This window comes from Nomascus leucogenys, chromosome 22a (assembly GCF_006542625.1).
Source record: "Nomascus leucogenys isolate Asia chromosome 22a, Asia_NLE_v1, whole genome shotgun sequence".
In the NCBI taxonomy this organism is placed as follows: domain Eukaryota; kingdom Metazoa; phylum Chordata; class Mammalia; order Primates; family Hylobatidae; genus Nomascus; species Nomascus leucogenys.
Genome location: NC_044402.1, coordinates 43236836 through 43255715, shown reverse-complemented (window position 1 = coordinate 43255715; position 18880 = coordinate 43236836). Strand labels below are relative to the sequence as shown.

Sequence of the window (18880 nt, the reverse complement as noted above, 5' to 3'; positions counted from 1 at the left end):
GGATTACAGGCGTGCGCCACCGTGCCCGGCCAGGAAAGCTTTTTCATTTAATCTACATAATAAACACATATTGCTATTCTCTTATATATGAAACTCTAAGAACAGAGTGTCATATGAGTATGAGGGTCTCATACAAGTCTCAAAGTCACAACAGGCACCGAGTAGCCAAGTCAGGATTTAAAGCTGATTTTGTGGTTATAGGAAGGACAAAAAGTAAATAAGCCCATAATGTCGTGTACATTCAGAATTTTTATTTTAAAGAATCAGAGTAACAATAATAGAAAATCCATATGGATATATTCACAATCTTCTCAGTGAGAAATGGAACCCTGCCTTACTGCCAACCTACTGTTTGAGGAGCCAGAAGTTGACGTGAAGCTGCAAGGTCACCTTTTCAAGCTAAAGCCCACTCCATAGCTATGTGCATTTTTTTTTTGAGACGGAGTCTCGCCCTGTGGCCCAGGCTAGGGTGCAATGATGTGATCTCGGCTCACTGCAACCCCTGTGTCCTGGGTTCACGTGATTCTCCTGCCTCAGTTTCCCAAGTAGCTGGGATTACAGGTGCCCGCCAACATGCCCGGCTAATTTTTGCATTTTTAGTAGAGACAGGGTTTCACTATGTTGGCCAGACTGGTCTCAAACCCCTGACCACCCGCCTAGGCCTCCCAAAGTGCTGGGCTTACAGGTGTGAGCCACCGCACCTGGCCTCAGCTATGTGCATTTTTATTCAAAGGCTCCATGACCAGAGGGAACAGTGAGAACTGAGAACAAAAATACTGTCACTGGCAAGGGTTTGGCTACCGGGTCTGAGATGTGTAAGCACCAAGAAGGGAAAGGGAGATTGAGCAACATATGAAAAAGGGGCTGTAGGAACAAACACAGAGAAAATAAGTCAACAATAACATACTTCCACCCAGAGCAAAGTGACAGTGCACATACATTCATCCTCTCAAGTGTGGGCTACACTGCACATTGACTCATACCATCTAAACGTGGTTTACTGGAAAGATTCAAGTCACCTGAGGGCACTCGGCATAGGACCACAGTGACATGGCAACAGACATACGCCAAGCGTGCCGTGAGCCTAAAGCAACAACACACTAGATAATAATCGCTCAGAAAAAAAATCCTCTCCCAGAGCTGAGGTTACAAATTCCAAGTTTGCTATAAACATTCTTTGGGGAATTCCTTTAAAGATATGAGTTAAAATAAAACAGAAAATCAACACCTAAAATCTCCTAAAGAACAAAGTGGAGAAATAATGAATCTCTACCCAGAACCAATTATTTTAGGTTTCTCATTTGGATGGCTCTCCCACAAGATAGGTGGCAGGATTACTTCAAAAGTAGTGAGACTACTACAAGAAGAAGGAGTTATTTCATCCAGTGAGGGTAACAGGCTTTCTAGAACTCACTTTCCCTTCCCTCGACTCCATCCAAAATTAGAACCCATCAACCATCATTAACTAAAATGCCCATAATAGTTAATAATCCTAGATTTCAAGTACTACTACATGTAAATTATTATCTTAAAGAAAAAAGTTCCAAAGGAAATCAGTAGCTTTATTATATAGGTATATGACTTTTATGAGAAATTAAACTTAAAGGTTTTCCATCTGAAGGACAAAAATTGTTAAGAGGTAACGTACAGACCTCAGGCACGATATCATTTACCCTCCAATAATGAACTACATTTCTCCCTACATTCTTATTGCACCTTAACCTCTCCAGCATCAAATCTTTTACTCTATAACCTCTCTTTAAACACCTCCCTCTAATCTCAATTTCCTTCTGTTTTTATTATTTAGCAAAATTACACTTAAAAATAAATATTTATGTGATTAAGCCAGAGGATAAAATAAATAAAACTCAAGTTAATTTGCCGAGTAGAGCTGTATGGAAGTGAGGAAGGTGCTCTTACATAAACCCCCTCTGTCTTCCACACTCACATTTATCTGCTTCCTGATAAGTCTGAGGTTGGGGGAACTGCACCTCTCTTTTCCTCTCCTGTATCCCCTAGTGTGGCAATATTAGACCCCAAGGGAGGAAAAGCTGGCAAAGTTGTCATATGCCAAGCGGCCAATCCCTCCTGAAATGAAGGTAGGTTCACTTGGTCTCTTCCAAGCAGAAGAGAATGTCCAGGAAATAAAATATTTAAAAAGCAATTGAAAATCCAACAAACCCCAACCTTGGGTGCTCATGGAGTGCATGGGATGAGAAAGGAATCAAGTAGCAGCATTCAGAAGCAGTCCTGGGTTCATCCTGATGAGGTCTCTCCCTTGTTCAGGGAGAGGTGGCTTTCCCATGCTGGGAGGGAGGTGGAAGGAGGCATGACTTAGACATTGGTGGTGGTCTCCTTAGCAGGCTCGATGCTGTTCGTCTCCATGACGCCGTCCTTCCCAGATCTATTCGCACCGTGTGCCTGCCCTTCAAAGGCCCGTGTGATATCCTCAAAAGTCCTGCCACGGGTCTCAGGGACTTTGAAGAAGGTAAAGGCCAAGAAGGTAATGAGGAAGCCGGTGAAGATAATAAAAACGTAGGCTCCTAAATAGTGCTAGTGAAAGGACAGGAAAAAGGAAGGTTGTTACAAAAATCTGGTCACTGACAAACTCAATTTCCTTCACATATTTCCAATAGGCTTCAAGCTATAACCCTTCCATATTTAATGAAAACAGGTTTCTTCGGAGATTCACTTATGATTCCATTGCTAACTTACTGTAGTTCTCTCTAGTTTTCTTTCTGTCGTTCCTTTTCATTACAGTTAGATGCTTCCAAATGTCTACTGAGTATTTTTGGACTGTTGAGTATTATTTTTAAAATCTGTGTTTCTGGGCCGAGTGCGGTGGCTCACACCTGTAATCCCAGCACTTTGGGAGGTCAAGGTGGGAGGATCACTGGAACCCAGCAGTTTGAGACTAGCCTGGGCAACTTCATCTCTATTTATGAATTTTTTTTTTTTTTTGAGACGGAATCTCGCTCTGTCACCCAGGCTGGAGTGCAGAAGCGTCATCTCAGCTCAACGTGAACTCCACCTCCTGGGTTCAAGTGATTCTCTTGCCTCAGTCTCCTGACTAGCTAGGACTACAGATGTGTGCTACCACACCTGGATAACTTTTTTTTTTTTTGAGACAGAGTTTCTCGTTGCCCAGACTGGAGTGCAATGGCATGATCTCGCTCACTGGGATTACAGTGGTGAGCCACGATGCCTGGCCTAATTTTTGTATTTATTGTAGAAACAGGGTTTCACCATGATAGTCTCGCTGGTCCCCAACTCCTGACCTCAAGTTATCCACCCGCTTTGGCCTCTCAAAGTGCTGGAATTACAGGCTTGAGCCACTGTGTCCGGCCGTAATTTAAACTTTATGAATTGTTTATTTCTGCAATTTTCCATTTAATATTTTCAGACTACAGGTAACTGAAACTGAAGATGAGCAGGGACTACCGTATTTTTTTATTTATTTAGGGATGGAGTCTTGCTTCCATCGAGCAGGCTAGAGTGCAGTAGTGTGATTCTGGCTCGCTGCAACCTCCACCTCCCAGGTTTAAGCAATTCTCCTTCCTCGGTCTCCCAAGTAGCTGGAATTACAGGCATGTGCCATCATGCCCAGCTAATTTTTGAATTTCACCATGCTGGCCAGGCTGGTCTCGAACTCCTGACCTCAGGTGATCCACCTGCCTCAGCCTCCCACAGTGATAGGATTACAGGCGTGAGCCACCATGCCAGGCTCAGACTACTGTATTATTAATGAGTATCTTCAACATGTCAGCTTACATAGGCTGGTTTTAAGATAAGGTGAATTTACTCACAGCAGCGGAGGGGAAGAGCAATCCGACTAGGAAGTTGGAGGTCCAGTTGGAGCAGCCAGCCACTGCCATCACAGCTGGGCGGGGGCCCTGGCTGAAGAGTTCGGCCACAATAAACCAGGGAATGGGGCCTGGTCCAATTTCAAAGAAGGCGACAAAGACCAAGATAGCCCCAGTACAGACAAAGCTCATCCCATTATAGTTATCCTGTAAGAGGAAGGAACAGAGAAAATTAAATTTAAAGACATTGTAACCTAGTATCTAGGTTCCCAGAAGCAGTTAATGGCAAGATCCTCCTGTCCCTGATGTACAACACAAAGAGTGGCTGTGGAATCCAAAGGCTTGGATTTATTTTTATTTTTATTTTTTGAGACAGGGTCTTACTCTGTTGCCCATGCTGGAGTGTAGTGGCACTACAATAGCTCACTGCATCATCTATCTCCTGGGCTTAAGCAATCCTCCCACCTCAGCCTCTCAAATCGTTTGGACTTGAAGCATGCACCACCACACCTGCCTAATTTAAAAAAAAAATTTTTTTGGCCGGGCACTGTGGCTCATACCAAGGCAGGTGGATTATTTGAGGTCAATCACACTATTAAGTGTGATTACCTTGATATTATTTTAAGAATTAAATTAGATAATGTATTTTATAAGCTACAATAATGTTCTATAAGGTAAGGATTCGAACAGTTTGCCTCCAGTTCTCTGATGACCCATGTTTCTTAAACTCTGGGCATCCTGCTTCTCTCTTCTGACTTTATTGACAAACCGCAACCTTAAAAACCCACCCCTTGTGTCACAGAAGTCAACTGTAACCTCTCTTTCTTTCCCCCTCCCTTTTCTTCACTCAAAGAGCACTCACCTTTAATAACAAAGAAACAGTCAGGAGTGTAGAACAAAAAGCCATCCCTCCAAGGCCTGTCATATGCAGAGTCCTTCTTCCTGCCCTTTCCACCAGAAATAGCTGGAAGAAGAAGAATATGACATGAAACTTCAGTTTTCCTTTCCATGAAAACAGTGTCTGAGCTATTTGAAATCTGCCTTACCAACAGCAGGACACTTGTTACGGATACACCTCCTGTGATTTATGATTTTATATACATACATATTGTGTTCCATTCACAGGTCCTGGCTCAAAATCCCCATAGCCCTTGGTAGAGTCTTTTGGTATAATGTTGGGATGCTTTAGGCCTCAGGAGCAGGCCTCAGATAACAGAATTCTTCTCTAACTTTCTCCTGCCCTCCCACTTGGCAGGACACTAATCTGACTGTGGGTCATAAAACCCTCATTTCAGAGAGGGTCCTGCCCCACACCCTAGAGGAAGAAATGCTACAGAGAGGCCAAAATAATCCAAACAGACAGGCCCCAGCTGTGTTCAGATCATTCCCTTTTCGTCCAATCACATTTCAGAACAGTTGTCCCTGCTTCAATCATGGAGAACCAATTAAGCCTGCATAAAAGGCCCAAAAGGCAGGGTGTGGGGAACTTCCAGATATCTGAACCCATGGAAGCTGACAGGAAGGTCAGCAACAAATCATCTATGTGCTAGGAGTGCACCCCAACCCCACAGAGACAGAAACTCACGTGCTCAGGATCCCTCCAGACTTTGCCCCGTGAATCTCTTCATCTGGTTTTTTATTTCTGTGCTTTAAAATATCCTTTAAATCAAACTAGGAAACAATTTTCCTGAGTTCTGTGAGCCACTGTAGCAAATTAATCAAACCCAAAGAAGGTGTCATGGGAATCCTGATCTCCAGCTGGTGGGTCAGAAGCACAGGCAAACAACCTGGAGCTTGCGATTGGCATCAAGAGTGGGGGGCAGCCTTGGGAACTGGGCTACCAACCTGTGCGATCTGATGCTATCTCCAGGTAGACACTGTCAGAATTAAATCACAGGACACCTAGATGGTGTCCACTACAGAACGGATTGCCCACTTCATGGGGAAAAATTCTCACATATTCTGGGGATCACAGATATCTTCTGTTGATTATTGTTGTTTTAGTGTAAAAACAGTGGAATAACAGAGCTTGAGTTTTTCCAAACACTTCTCTTCCAATTCCAAGTTCAAAGCATACTATATAGTCCCTTCTATACTCCCTCCTTTCCCTTCCATCCCATATTTGCTAGAAGAGTGAAGACTACATCCAACATTAAATGTAGCTCTTTTTCCCAAAGGAAAATTAAACAACGAAAAGGTAACTAAATGATGGTAGGGTCATGCAATCCATCTTTGAACACCTGTAGCAAGGATCCTTTTCTCCCCCCCAAAATTACCAAACCATCCAACTTACAGAAACTACAGTGAAGATAGATAGTATTAACCACACCCGAGCTGATGGTGGCATAGATGGGCTCTTGAACACCTGCATCCTTGAAGATTCCTGTTGAGTAATAGAACACCTAGGAGAAAAGAAAACATGCAACTTTGATACAATTCTGTACACCAGTTATACAGAACCCTCAAAAATAAACTTAAAAGTCCCAGTGGGTAAGAAATCCTTTTTCTAGGGTTTTTGTTCAAAACTAATATCCCTTCTGCAAATGAATTATCTTCTGTATCTTATCTCCTTTCTCTTTTTTTTGAGAGGGAGACTCAATCTGTCACTCAGGCAGGAGTGCAGTGGCACAATCTCAGCTCACTGGCACCTCCACCTCCCAGAGTCAAGCGATTCTCCTGCCTCAGCCTCCTGAGTAGCTGGACTACAGGTGCCTGCAACCACACCAAGATAATTTTTGTAGTTTTAAGTAGAGACGGGTTTTCGCCATGTTGGCCAGGCTGGTCTCGAACTCCTGACCTCAAGTGACCTGCTCGCCTTGGCCTCCCAAAGTGCTAGGATTACAGGCATGAGCCACCGCACCTGGTCCTCCTTTCTCTTTCTAAATGTTCTTAATTCTAGCTACTCATTCATATCGTTTCTTCTAAAAATGCTTATTCCCACTGTTCCATTTCCTCTTGCTTATGTCCACTTCACTAACTTCTATGAAGGTGTAATGCCTACTAACTGGTTTCTTTTTTATAAATTGAGACAGAAACTCACTGCTGCCCAGGCTGCTCCTAAACTCTTGGTCTCAGGAGACCCTCCTGTCTCTCAGCCTCCCAAGTTGCTGGGATTATAGGCATGTGCCATCATGCCCAGCTAAATGCTTTTTTAATTAGCTCTTCCCCAAACCCTCAAAACATTGATAGGGACATCCATGTCTCAATTTGATAGTGAACTAATTGAATAACATTATCCTGCTCATTGAATAAGCAGAGGTTGGGTGGTATTTCCTAGGCCTAGGCCCTTTTGAAGTGTTTTATGAAATAATACCAGCTATTATTGTAATTTAATATATATTAAACAAATTGTTATGTTGTGTGCTAGGCACTGTGCTAAAATCTAAAGTTGCTACAACTACCACAGTTAAGAGATATTAAAATACTGGACTCAGACCTCAAGTTAACAAGGGAAAATTATCTAGGTTACCGAGGTTCACTTCAGTTTATTTCACCCAGAGTATTTGCCTCCGTAGCAATATTTATTAGTCTTTTTGATGAATATGGACCTCTACATTGGGATTTACCTTCTCAAGAAACAACTCTTTAAATCCCTAGTATGTAAGATGTAAACTATGTCTATCCATATTTTCTAAAATAAGATAATTGTTTTTTGAAACTGAGATTTGTAGAGTCATTATTGAAAAACCTGCTGCTCTAGGGCTAATTAAGACTGTTAAAAAATCTCAACATATTATATGATGACGTCAAGCTTGTGGGGAAAGATATTAGGCTGGTGCAAAAGTAATTACTTGAGCAGTTTAAACAAGCAATAAATAGGTATGCCAATTCTCTTCCTTCACATAATGTCTACACGTCAAAAACCTAATGTACATGCACACATCTCAATAAAACTTCTTATAGTAAAATGACTTTGCTATCTAGTGTCACCAAGGGAGGTAAGCTAACCCCTACATCATCTCACCTAAATAGTTTACTCTGCTAGGTAAACATGATACAATGCAACCTCTTACCCACTCGCCCATAAGGGAAATTAGAAATCATCATTTGTGCAAAAGTAGGTCGGAAAAGTGACAATTTTCAGGTCTCTTACACAGGGATTCTCAAATTCAGCTGACTCAGGAATCCCAACCCCCATAATTCTGGTGCAGCCAGCTTTGGGTGAGATTATACCTGGCGCAAAATCTACTCATTGACTAAATTGGGAGCCAGCTTAGTCCAACAATAATTAATGTACATGCCGGGTGAGGTGGGTCACACCTGTAAGGCTGGCACTTTAGGAGAGAGAGATGAGGTGGGTGGATCACCTGAGGTCAGGAGTTTGAGACCAGCCTGGCCAACATGGTGATATCCCTCTATTGTCTACCAAAAATATGAAAAAATTAGCAAGGTATGGTGGTGTGTGCATATAATCTGGGCTGTAATCCCGCCTGTAATCTCAGGAGTCTGAGGCAGGAGAATCACTTGAACCCAGGAGATGGAGGTTGTGGTGAGCTGAGATTGCACCACAGCACCCCAGCCTGGGTGACAGAGTAAGACTTCACCTCAAAAAAGAATGGGCCAGGCACAGTGGCTCACGCCTATAATCCCAGCACTTAGGAAGGCCATGGCGGGCGGATCACTAGGTCAAGAGATCGAGACCATCGTGGCCAACATGGTGAAACCCGTTCTCTACTAAAAATACAAAAATTAGCCGGGCATGGTGGCACATGCCTGTAGTCCCACCTTCTTAGGAGGCTGAGGCAGGAGAATTGCTTGAACCTGGGAGGTGGAGGTTGCAGTGAGCCGAGATCATGCCACTGTACTCCAGCCTGGGTGCCGAGTGAGATTCTGTTTCAAAAAAAAAAATGTGCACACCATACTCTGAAGTGGCAGGAGTGTCCCTCAGAGTGCACACGGATTTGTCATTTCTCACAGGTGATCTTTTCCTGATCCTGTTTTGCAGAGCCCAGACCGTGGTGAGGCAGCTAGGGAGTTGCCTCAGATGCATTCTTTTATTCTTTCTTTTTTCTTATTTTAAACAGGCACAGAACTAACACAAAGTACATTCTTTAAAGAGGTGCTCATTCTCAGGGCTACACTTGCACATAGCTGCCTCACCTGCCTAGTCCCAGCTCTGCTGCTCTGGAAAGTCTTGGAAGCACATATTTCTCCAGTAATACATGTGGCCTACATTCTCATTTCCAAATGAGGAAATTTCAGACTGGGATTCATCAACATCACCTAGGAGGCTTTTTTCTAACTACTGTGTATTTCCTCCCGAGGTTTTTTTTTTTTTTAAAGACAGGGTCATACTATATTGCCAGGCTTGACTCCTGGGCCTAAGTGATATTCCCACCTCAGCCTCCCAAGTAGTAGCTGGGACTACAGGCATGAGCAGCCACCACACCTGGCTCCTCATAGATTTTGACAAAACAGCCTCTAACCCCCCATAAGAAGCACTGCCACTTCAAATACAAATATCCTGGTGTGCTAGGTAGGAGAAAAGTTCTAAGAACCAACTTACTATTTTGAGCATCAAAATGCTCAAAATAGTAGACTAGAAGTTGACTAGAAGGCACAGGAATACTCTCTTCCTATAATCCACAGTCAAATGCAGGAAGCTGATATTTGCATGGAATACAAGGGCTATCTGCCACATGCTAGCTTCCGTTGTGCCGCCCTCTTTAAACTGTTATGCCCTCTTTAAACTACCATGCTCGCTATTCTAGTTGTAAAAACAGACTGGTAAAGTCAGTTCACTCTGAAGTTGCCAGTGTCCTTCCAGGGTCTTTTTTTTCCCCTTTTTTTAAATTTCAGAGACAGAGTCTCACTCTGTCACCCAGCCTGGAATGCAGTGGCATAATTATAGCTCACTGCAGCCTGAAACTTCTGAGCTCAAGTGATCCTCTTACCTCAGTCTCCTGAGTAGCTGAGACTACAGGCACACCACCACCATGCCCGGCATTTTAAGTGAAATACTGTAAGACACCTTTGACCCTAAAGTATCATACCCACAGCATTGATCCCAGAGAGCTGCTGAGAGAGCTGCAGTACAATGGAAATGATGAGGGGCTGTCGGTAGCTGGACACTCTAAAGAGCTCCAGCAGGGTGACTTGCTTTTCTTGTGACATCCTTGCACTCTCATCTTTCATCTCCTGGATGTCTTGGGATACATCCTGGGTGCCCCACAACTGCTGGAGGACTGGTGAAAAAAAGAAAGAGGGAAGGATAAAGACAATGCACTGCCCCAAATCCATTCTTCCTGTAAGGCAGCCAGGAAAGGGCCGCACAAGATGAGGTGATCGATAGCATCCATTCCTTCTTTTTTTTTTTTTTGAGATGGAGTTTCACTCTTGTTCCCCACGCTGGAGTGCAATGGCATGATCTCAGCTCCCTGCAACCTCCACCTCCCGAGTTCATGTGATTCTCCTGCCTCAGCCTCCCACGTAGCTGGGATTACAGGCATGGGCCACCATGCCCAGCTAATTTTGTATTTTTAGTAGAGATGGGGTTTCTCCATGTTGTTCAGGCAGGTCTTGAACTCCTGACCTCAGGTGACCCACCTCGGCCTCTTAAAGTGCTGGATGACAGGCATGAGCCACCACACCTGGCCTGATAGCATCCATTCCTAAACTTGCCTTTTCACCTCATTCTTTAGGGGCTGAAAATCTGACTCAGGAGTAATCAGAACCCTCCTCACTTGGATTCCGAGGGGCAGGGAAAGCGCATAACAGAAAATAGGTCCAGTCGCCTCATCCCTAAAACCAACCACAACCATATAATTCATGTAGTAAGGTGTGAAGGATACTCACTCCGCTTAGCATTCTCCTCTTCCTTTCTGTTAATGAGCAAAAATCTGGGACTTTCAGGGCAAAATGGAAGGGCTACACTTTGTAGGATAGTAGGAAGGATGGTAAAGCCCAGTAGCAGTGGCCATAGCTCTTCAGACCCAAGGATGAATTCCAGACCAAAGATCTAGAAACCACACAAAGATAATGCTATAAACCCCATACTTTACAGGCCACAAGTTCATTAAAACACAAAAAGTTCAGAAAATCATATTCTTTTACCATGTGAAAAAATTGTGTTTCTTTTCCTTTCTCTACTCAGCCTGCATTTTTTTTTTTTTTTTTTTTTTTTTTTTTTTTTTTTTTTGAGACGGAGTCTCGCTCTGTCACCCAGGCTGGAGTGCAGTGGCACAATCTTGGCTCACTGCAAACTCCGCCTCCTGGGTTCACACCATTCTCCGGCCTCAACCTCCCGAGTAGCTGGGACTACAGGCACCCGCCACCACGCCTGGCTAATTTTTGGTATTTTTAGTAGAGATTGGGTTTCACCATGTTAGCCAGGCTGGTCTTTATCTGCTGACCTCATGATCCGCCCACCTTGGCCTCCCAAAGTGCTGGGATTACAGGCATGAGCCACCGTGCTCAGCCTCAGCCTGCTTCTTCAGCTACTATCTATGAGTTATAGTAACAATATCTAAAACTTCCATATGTAATTGAACATGTGCCAGATATTCTTCAGTGCTTTACCTATGATAACTCTTTTAATGACCCATGAAACTAACACTCATTAAGTATGGGAAGTTCTAGAATACCTGGGCCACCAGAATTCCAACAAAGATGCCCAGCTCGTTGAGAGTGCCAAAGGCACCCTGCAGGGCAGTAGGCGAGATCTCTCCAATGTACATGGGCACAAAACCTGTGCAGAGTCCGCAGAAAAGGCCAATAACCAAGCGGCCCAGGATCAGCATTTCAACCGACTTAGCCCCATAAAGCAGCCATCAGTGACAGCCAACAGGTTGACAATCAGCATTGAATTGTGCCTGTAAGGTTAATCAAAGATAAAGTGGAATTAGCAAAGTGAGAGGCTCCTAACTTCTCTTCTGTCCTCATTATTCTGCTCTTCTCCAGGCTCATATCATCTCTTTTTTTTGATCTAACTTTTGTTTTTCACTTTCTATTATCAGAACATTTCTAGTTGGGAACCAGGTGTGATGGTGCCCGCCTGTAGTCCCAGGCACTCAGGGAGCTGAGGTGGGAGGTCGAGGCTGTAGTGAGCTGTGATTGGGCCATTACACTCCAGCCCAGGTGACAAAGCAAGACCCTCTTTCTTGGGGGGTAAAAAAAAAAGAACAACATAATCAAGTAAAACAGGTTGCCTTATCGATTTTTAAATGTGAATTCCAATTGCATTTCTAGAATATCTAATTGGTAATTTTTTTTTTTTTTTGGAGACGGAGTCTTGGTCTGTCGCCCAGGCTGGAGTGCAGTGGCGGCATCTCGGCTCACTGCAACCTGCGCCTCCCAGGCTCAAGAGATTCTCCTGACTCAGCTTCCAAACAGCTGGGATTACAGGCCCACACCACCACGCCCAGCTAATTTTTTGTACTTTTAGTAGGGACGGGGTTTCACCGTGTTAGCCAGGTTGGTCTCCATCTCCTGACCTTGTGATCTGCCAGCCTCAGCCTCCCAAAGTGCTGGGAATACATGGGTGAGCCACGGCGCCAGCTTTTTTTTTTTTGAGACAGAGTTTCGCTCTTTCACCCAGGCTGGTGTGAAGTGGCCAGATCTCAGCTTACTGCAACCTCTGCACCCCCACCACAGGTTCAGGTGATTTTCCTGCCTCAGCCTCTGGAGTAGCTGGGATTATAGGTGCCTGTCACTACACCCAGCTAATTTTTGTATTTTTAGTAGAGACAGGGTTTCCCCATGTTGGCCAGGCTGGTCTCGAACTCCTGACCTCAGCTGATCCACTTGCCTCAGTTTCCCAAAGTGCTAGGATTACAGGTGTGAGCCAGCACACCCTGCCTAATTGGCAAATTAAAACAGTTCCTTCATTAGTCATAACTGAAAATATATTCTACCTTCTAAAACATATTGTTAAGCTTCTATAGAATAAGAAGGTTTTTTTGCCATTATCCACATTTGCCATAGACTAAGAAGTACAAAAATAATTCCTACCAATCCTCTGTAAAATAATGAAAACATTTATATGAGACCCCAGTTTTTTTTTTTTTTTTTTTTAGAAGAGTGATAAACTTTGGACCTTGTAAATTAAGTATGTTTCTGGAAACCCCATAGTTGAGTTTACTAGGGAATAATTCTGAACTATCCCTAGCTGGACTGCAAAGGCCAATCACTCACACAGTTCATCTCTTGCACAGCTGGGTGGGAGCTATCCAGGGTAGTAGAGCTCCAAGCAAGGGCAGTCATATTCGGGGCCAGTTGGACTAGGTTTCCCTTGATTAGAATTCAAGGTGTTCGTATTCAAAGGCATCATCACCTCCCTGCTGTAACTCTCCACACTTGTCCTCAGTGCGGCTGGTAGAGCTCACTTCCTTGCCCAGTTTCTAGTCAATACCTGCCAAAGCGGTTGACAAAGAGTCCAACTGAAAAGGAGCCGATCATACCCCTGATGGAGAATATGGCCACAGACAAGGACCAGAGAGACGTGAGCAGCACCTCAGAGGGAGGGGCATTTCCCTTGTCTGTCAAAGTTTTATTGATAAATTCCTTTAGGATCTGCAAAATAAAAGGGTTGGTGGAAGAACAGACTGCTACAGTTGGATGAGAACAAAAGACACAAATATTAGGGATCATTTCCTTCCTAGAGAATCAAGGGAATAAATAGACGGGAATGGAAGGGGCAGATAACATATTGGAATTTATGTTAACTCTCCCTGGAATAGTAAGTTTGTCCTGAAAATCCCAGTAGGTGGCAGCACCGAGGTTCACAGTCCACCCCGGCCCTTTGCTAAGGGAACCCAGCTTCTTTGTAACTAAACCCTAAGGAATAATACAGGAAGTGCATCACTATGAGGTCAAAGAGTGGGAGGAAGAAGAGCACCGCCCAGTGTTCAGGGAGTAAGTGAGCTTTCTGCTTTGATTAAATGACCCCACTAATTTTCCCCACCAATATTGTCTCCATCTTCAGTCTTGGACAGGATAGATATGACGTTTTTCTTAAAATCTCCTAGTTTGTGGAGGGACCCTCACTAACTGTGTTGCCCAGGATGGTGTTTAACTCCTGGGCTCAAGTGATATTTAGGCCTCAGCCTCCGGAGTAGCTGGGACTCCAAGCAGGTTCTACCGTGCCTGGCCTTAAATTCTGATTTCTTGAAACTCTACTTAAAGGAATAACTTCCCTATTCTAAATTCTAATTACTGTGGCCTGGCACTCACCTTCTCAGGAGCATTGATGACCCCAGTGTTGTAGCCAAATTGGAAACAGCCGATTGTAGCAACTGTGATGGCAAAGATCAGAGCTGGGGTGACCTGGAGGGAGGGAAGACAGAGGAGAGAATAGTCCTTAAAACTTGTGATTGATGACTGTTTCTTATTAATTATGCAGCTGTCTTAGGAGAATTTGACCTTGAGTGGTATGAAAAGAACATCAAATGAGATTTAGGTAATTAATGGGGAAGACAAAGGAATAGATTACACTAAAGAAATTATCTGGAGATAAGAATGTGAAGTTAACTTGGTAAAAGTGGAAAGAAAATTGGGGAAGAAAGAAGTTAAGAGAAACTGGGTTAGTCAGTTTGGAAATATTTAAAAACTTGCATCAGGCAAATGTAGGCATAGAATTCAATTCAAGAACTGGAAGGGCAGAGAAAAAGACAGCCTTGGGTAAGATTACTGAGAATTGATCATTTTGGAAGCAAATACAGTGCAGTCTGATCTGTACCCCAGGCTCCACGGAAGCCCACTGGTGGTGGTGGTGGGGGGGGTGGTAGTTTGTGTCTTCACTGCTGGGTAGCTCTTTTGAATCTCTTATCTCTCAGGACCATGTAACCTACTGGATCTACCCACTGCATCCTGGCCTCATTTCAGTCTTCATTTATTAAATACAGTTCTGCTATCCCTAACTCCTGCGCAGGGGAAGAAAGTACACTCTTACTCTGAACCCAACACATAAGAGATGAACCCAACATATAAGAGACATTTCTTAGTGGGGAGAACTGGTCATCTTCACCTTGTCTGGAATAATTCAGCTGGGCAAGACATTTTCCATTTCCACCTTGGAGCATCTCAATTTTTATACCTGAGGCCATCTTCTATGCCATTCCCCTCGCCCCACCCCACCCAAAATCCCTTCAACCTTTCATATCCCACTCAAAATCCCTTCAACCTTTCATATCCCACCCCAAATCCCTTCAACCTTTCATATCCCACCCAAAATCCCTTCAGTCTTTCATATCTTAAACTCCTTTCCTTTCAGGTCGGGAAGATTAGGCAGCAGGCTGGGAGCTTCAGCGGAAGTGACCTTGCCTGCAGCCTCCCAGATGTCTCAGTCACAGCTAAGCATCAGTACCCTGGAAGGGCCTGCCAGTACAGTGCTCTCTGTTAAATCTTTTTCCCTTTAGTAAAAATCTCTTCTGTCTCCTCTCATCATTCACTATCTTTGAGAGCCTTTTCTTCTTTAGTCTCATAATTTTCCATCCCTTTCTTATTTTCCTACATTTTCTTTCTTTCTGCTTTGTAGAGATGGGATCTCACTATATTGCCCAAGGCTAGTCTCAAACTCCAGGCCTCATGTGATCCTCCTGCCTTGGTTTCCCAAATGCTGGGGTTATAAGCGTGACCCGCCACATCTGGCCCCTTATTTTTAGTTAAATTTATCTTGGTAAAAAATGCCTTTCTTGCTGCGTGCGGTGGCTCATGCCTGTAATCTCAGCACCTTGGGAGGCCAAGCCGGGTGGATCACCTGAGGTCGGGAGTCTAGACCAGCCTGACCAACATGGAGAAACCCCGTCTCTACTAAAAATAGAAAATTAGCTGGGCACGGTGGTTCATGCCTGTAATCCCAGCTACTCTGGAGGCTGAGGCAGGAGAATCGCTTGAAACCAGGAGGCGGAGGCTGTGGTGAGCTGAGGTCGCTCCATTGCATGCCAGCCTGGGCAACAAGAGCAAAACTCAATCAGAAAAAAAAAAGCCTTTCTCCCTGCAAATGTTGCATATACAACACTCAATATTTTAGTATGTCCTGCACTCACAATTTTAACCCTAATAGGAAGGACAGCTGGAATACTTTCTCCTTAGCATCCACGAACCCCATAGGTTATAGGACAAACAGATGGCTGGACCCTGGCCTGTGCCCCCAAACACAGACCTTTTCAAGGTCTAATGCTTCCAGAGAAGTCTTTACACTGGCTCTGAGACCCACACTTGTAATCCATACAACCAAGCAGCCCGATCCTCTAAACACTCAACCATCTCGTCCTCAGTGGCAAATGGTGACCTAAAATAAACCTGAGAAGCAAACACAACTTCTCCGGGTGACTTTCCTAAGATAAGAAGGTGAACAGAACTGTATGACGTTCAAAGAGAACTGATGAAGCGGCAGCAGTGCAGGCTAGAGAAGAAATGAAAAGGCCTTAAGATGGCTTGGTGACTTAGGAGAAAATAGAACAAGGCAATTACTATTAATATTTGCCTTTCTGAGTGTATCCCAAACAAGCAAAAATAACCAGTAATTATATCATTCTTACCTTCTGTGTCCCCATCGCCGTAATCTAATTCAAGTCTTCAAGAAAGATCTAGGGGTATGATTCCAGAAACAGCTTTTTCAGCCAACAAAACCTTCAAAATGTCCTTCTCAGCAGCAAGTTTTCTCCAGGTCCTCAGGAAGGCTCCAAAGTCTCACCATTACAGCATCTCTGGGTCTGGCTGGGATCATGACTATTTATGATCTCCGCAAAGGGTGGAGCCTGAAAGGGCGACAAGCCCCCAGCCCCACCCCACCCCACCCTACCACCCTGAAACGATCTTGTGATCTCTCGAAATTCTGTGTTATCAGAACTTCAGAACTACCCCCGCCCCCGCGCTGCAGACAATAACGCCCTCCCTCCACCCTCTCTTAAAACCACATCCTGCCACACTCTCCACCCTGCTTTTTTTTCAAAAGCTCATCCTTACTCCTTCCCTCTTGTAATAGCAGCTACAGCCTCTTAGTTTCACAGACAAAATGCTACCAGAAAAGCCTGGAGGGAGGGCAAATACACTATTTTTTGCTCTCGCATCTGCTGGGGATTAAAACAATCTACAGAGAGATGAGAATCTATCCATACAAAACAAAGTCAAGTGGGTGCCACTATCAGAGATTTAAGGTTGTTAGAAAGAGTGTAAGAAGTAAGAATTCTAGATCCTATGAGTTTATCAGTCGTTTTTTGTTTATAGGCTGGGTCTACAATCTTTTTTTTTTTTGAGACAGAGTCTACAATCTTAAAGGGGAGGGAAAGACAGCCTAACTGAAGAAAATCAGGGAAATAATTTTGCCAGTGTTCCCTTCTTAGCATAATCTCACCTGGAGGGAAAAAAACCTGAATTTCTAGGAGACAGACCAACTATCAGGGCAGCAGGAAGAAGACGTTCAACTATTTATGGAATACAGTCCATACCCTTTTTTTTTTTGATACCGAGTCTCGCTCTGTCACCCAGGCTGGAGTGCAGTGGTGCGATCTCGGCTCACTGCAACCTCCGCCTCCCAGATTCAAGCAATTCTCCTGCCTCAGCCTCCCGAGTAGTTGGGACTACAGACTCCCGCCACCATGCCCAGCTAATTTTTGTATTTTTAGTAGAGACGAGGTTTCACCATATTGGCCAGGCTGGTCTGAAACTCCTGACCTTGTGATCCACCCCCCTTGGCCTCCCAGAGTGCTGGGATTACAAGTGTGAGCCACCGCCCCCAGCCCTATATTCTTTAATAAGGCATTTGCCATATCACCCATTCTGAATTCTGCATCACTTTCTGCTAGTCTCAAGCTTATAGCATCTAGAAATGTGATAAATACCGAATTCAATTAAGCAGGTATTTGCTGAGTACATGCCATGTATCAGGTACTCTCCAAGAAGTTGGTGATTCTTCAGTGAATAATAGTACAAAAGGCCAGGGTCAGGAGATCAAGAGGTCAGGAGATCAAGACCATTCAGGCTAACACAGTGAAACACATCTCCACTAAAAATACAAAAAAAAAATTAGCCAGGCGTGGTGGTGGGCGCCTGTAGTCCCAGCTACTCAGGAGGCTGAGGCAGGAGAATGGCGTGAACCTGGGAGGCGGAGCTTGCAGTGATGGCTCTCTCTATGCTGGATTCCATCAACCCCACCCTGGAACACGGGCCTTGGCAGATCCTGGCCCTTCCTGGCCCTTAAGGCATTGTCAGAAACCCCATCCTTTGCTAGGATGCCCTGAATGACTGTGGCTTGCACCTCTGCAGAAACATTTGAAATCTATCCTCTACATGTGGCCACCTAAAACCACAGGAGTACAGGACACTCGGCCACCATCCACCTCCCCACTTTCGGGAGAGAATACTGAAAGTCTCTCCCTTGACTTGAGTTCTTCATGGGCACGTGGTCAAGATATAATGAGACCAGATGTATTAAGTCAGGCTGGGTGCAGTGGCTCACACCTGCAACCTCAACACTTAGGGAGGCTGAGGCTGTAGGAAAGCTTGAGCCCAGGAGCTCGAGTCAAGTCTTGGACAACACAGCCAAAACCCAGGGTATATGCCTGTGGTCCCAGCTACTCAGGAGGCCAAAGTGGGAGAATCACGTAACCATGGGGAGGTTGATGCTGCAGTCAGCCATAATGGTGTCAATGCACCACAGCCTGGGTGACAGACAGGGTGAGACACTGTCACAAACAGATGGACAGACAGACAACAGCTCAGGGTAGGAAGCAAAAATAACAGAATACAGCATTTAAGATATTTATTTTAAATTTTAATTTATTTATTAATTTTGAGTCCAGGCCATGAAACCAGCTATTTTTTGTATTTTTGTAGAGAGGAGGTTTCACCACGTTTCCAAGGCTATTCTGGATTGCCTGGGATCAAGGGATCCACATGCCCTCAGGCCCCCAAAGTGCGGGGATGACAGACATGAGCCACTGCCCCTGACAGCATTGTTTTATTTTGTTTGTTTTTTGTTTTTTCCTTTTTCAATTGCTTGTTTTTATGAGAGTTTCACTGCAGAGTGTTTGGCTGGCTTGTTTAAATTCAGTCTAAATAGAAATTGAGGATATCAGCTTCTGGCCTTATGGACTCTGAGCTGCCAAGTCCCCTGGTCTGTCTATCACAGGACTGTA

The 18880-nt window shown here is 44.3% G+C and overlaps 1 pseudogene; it reads right to left on the bottom strand.

Annotated features, from left to right (window-relative positions):
• Positions 1-2196: 2196 nt before the first annotated feature.
• Positions 2197-16563, bottom strand: LOC100588066 (annotated as a pseudogene).
• Between the last annotated feature and the right edge of the window lie 2317 nt (positions 16564-18880).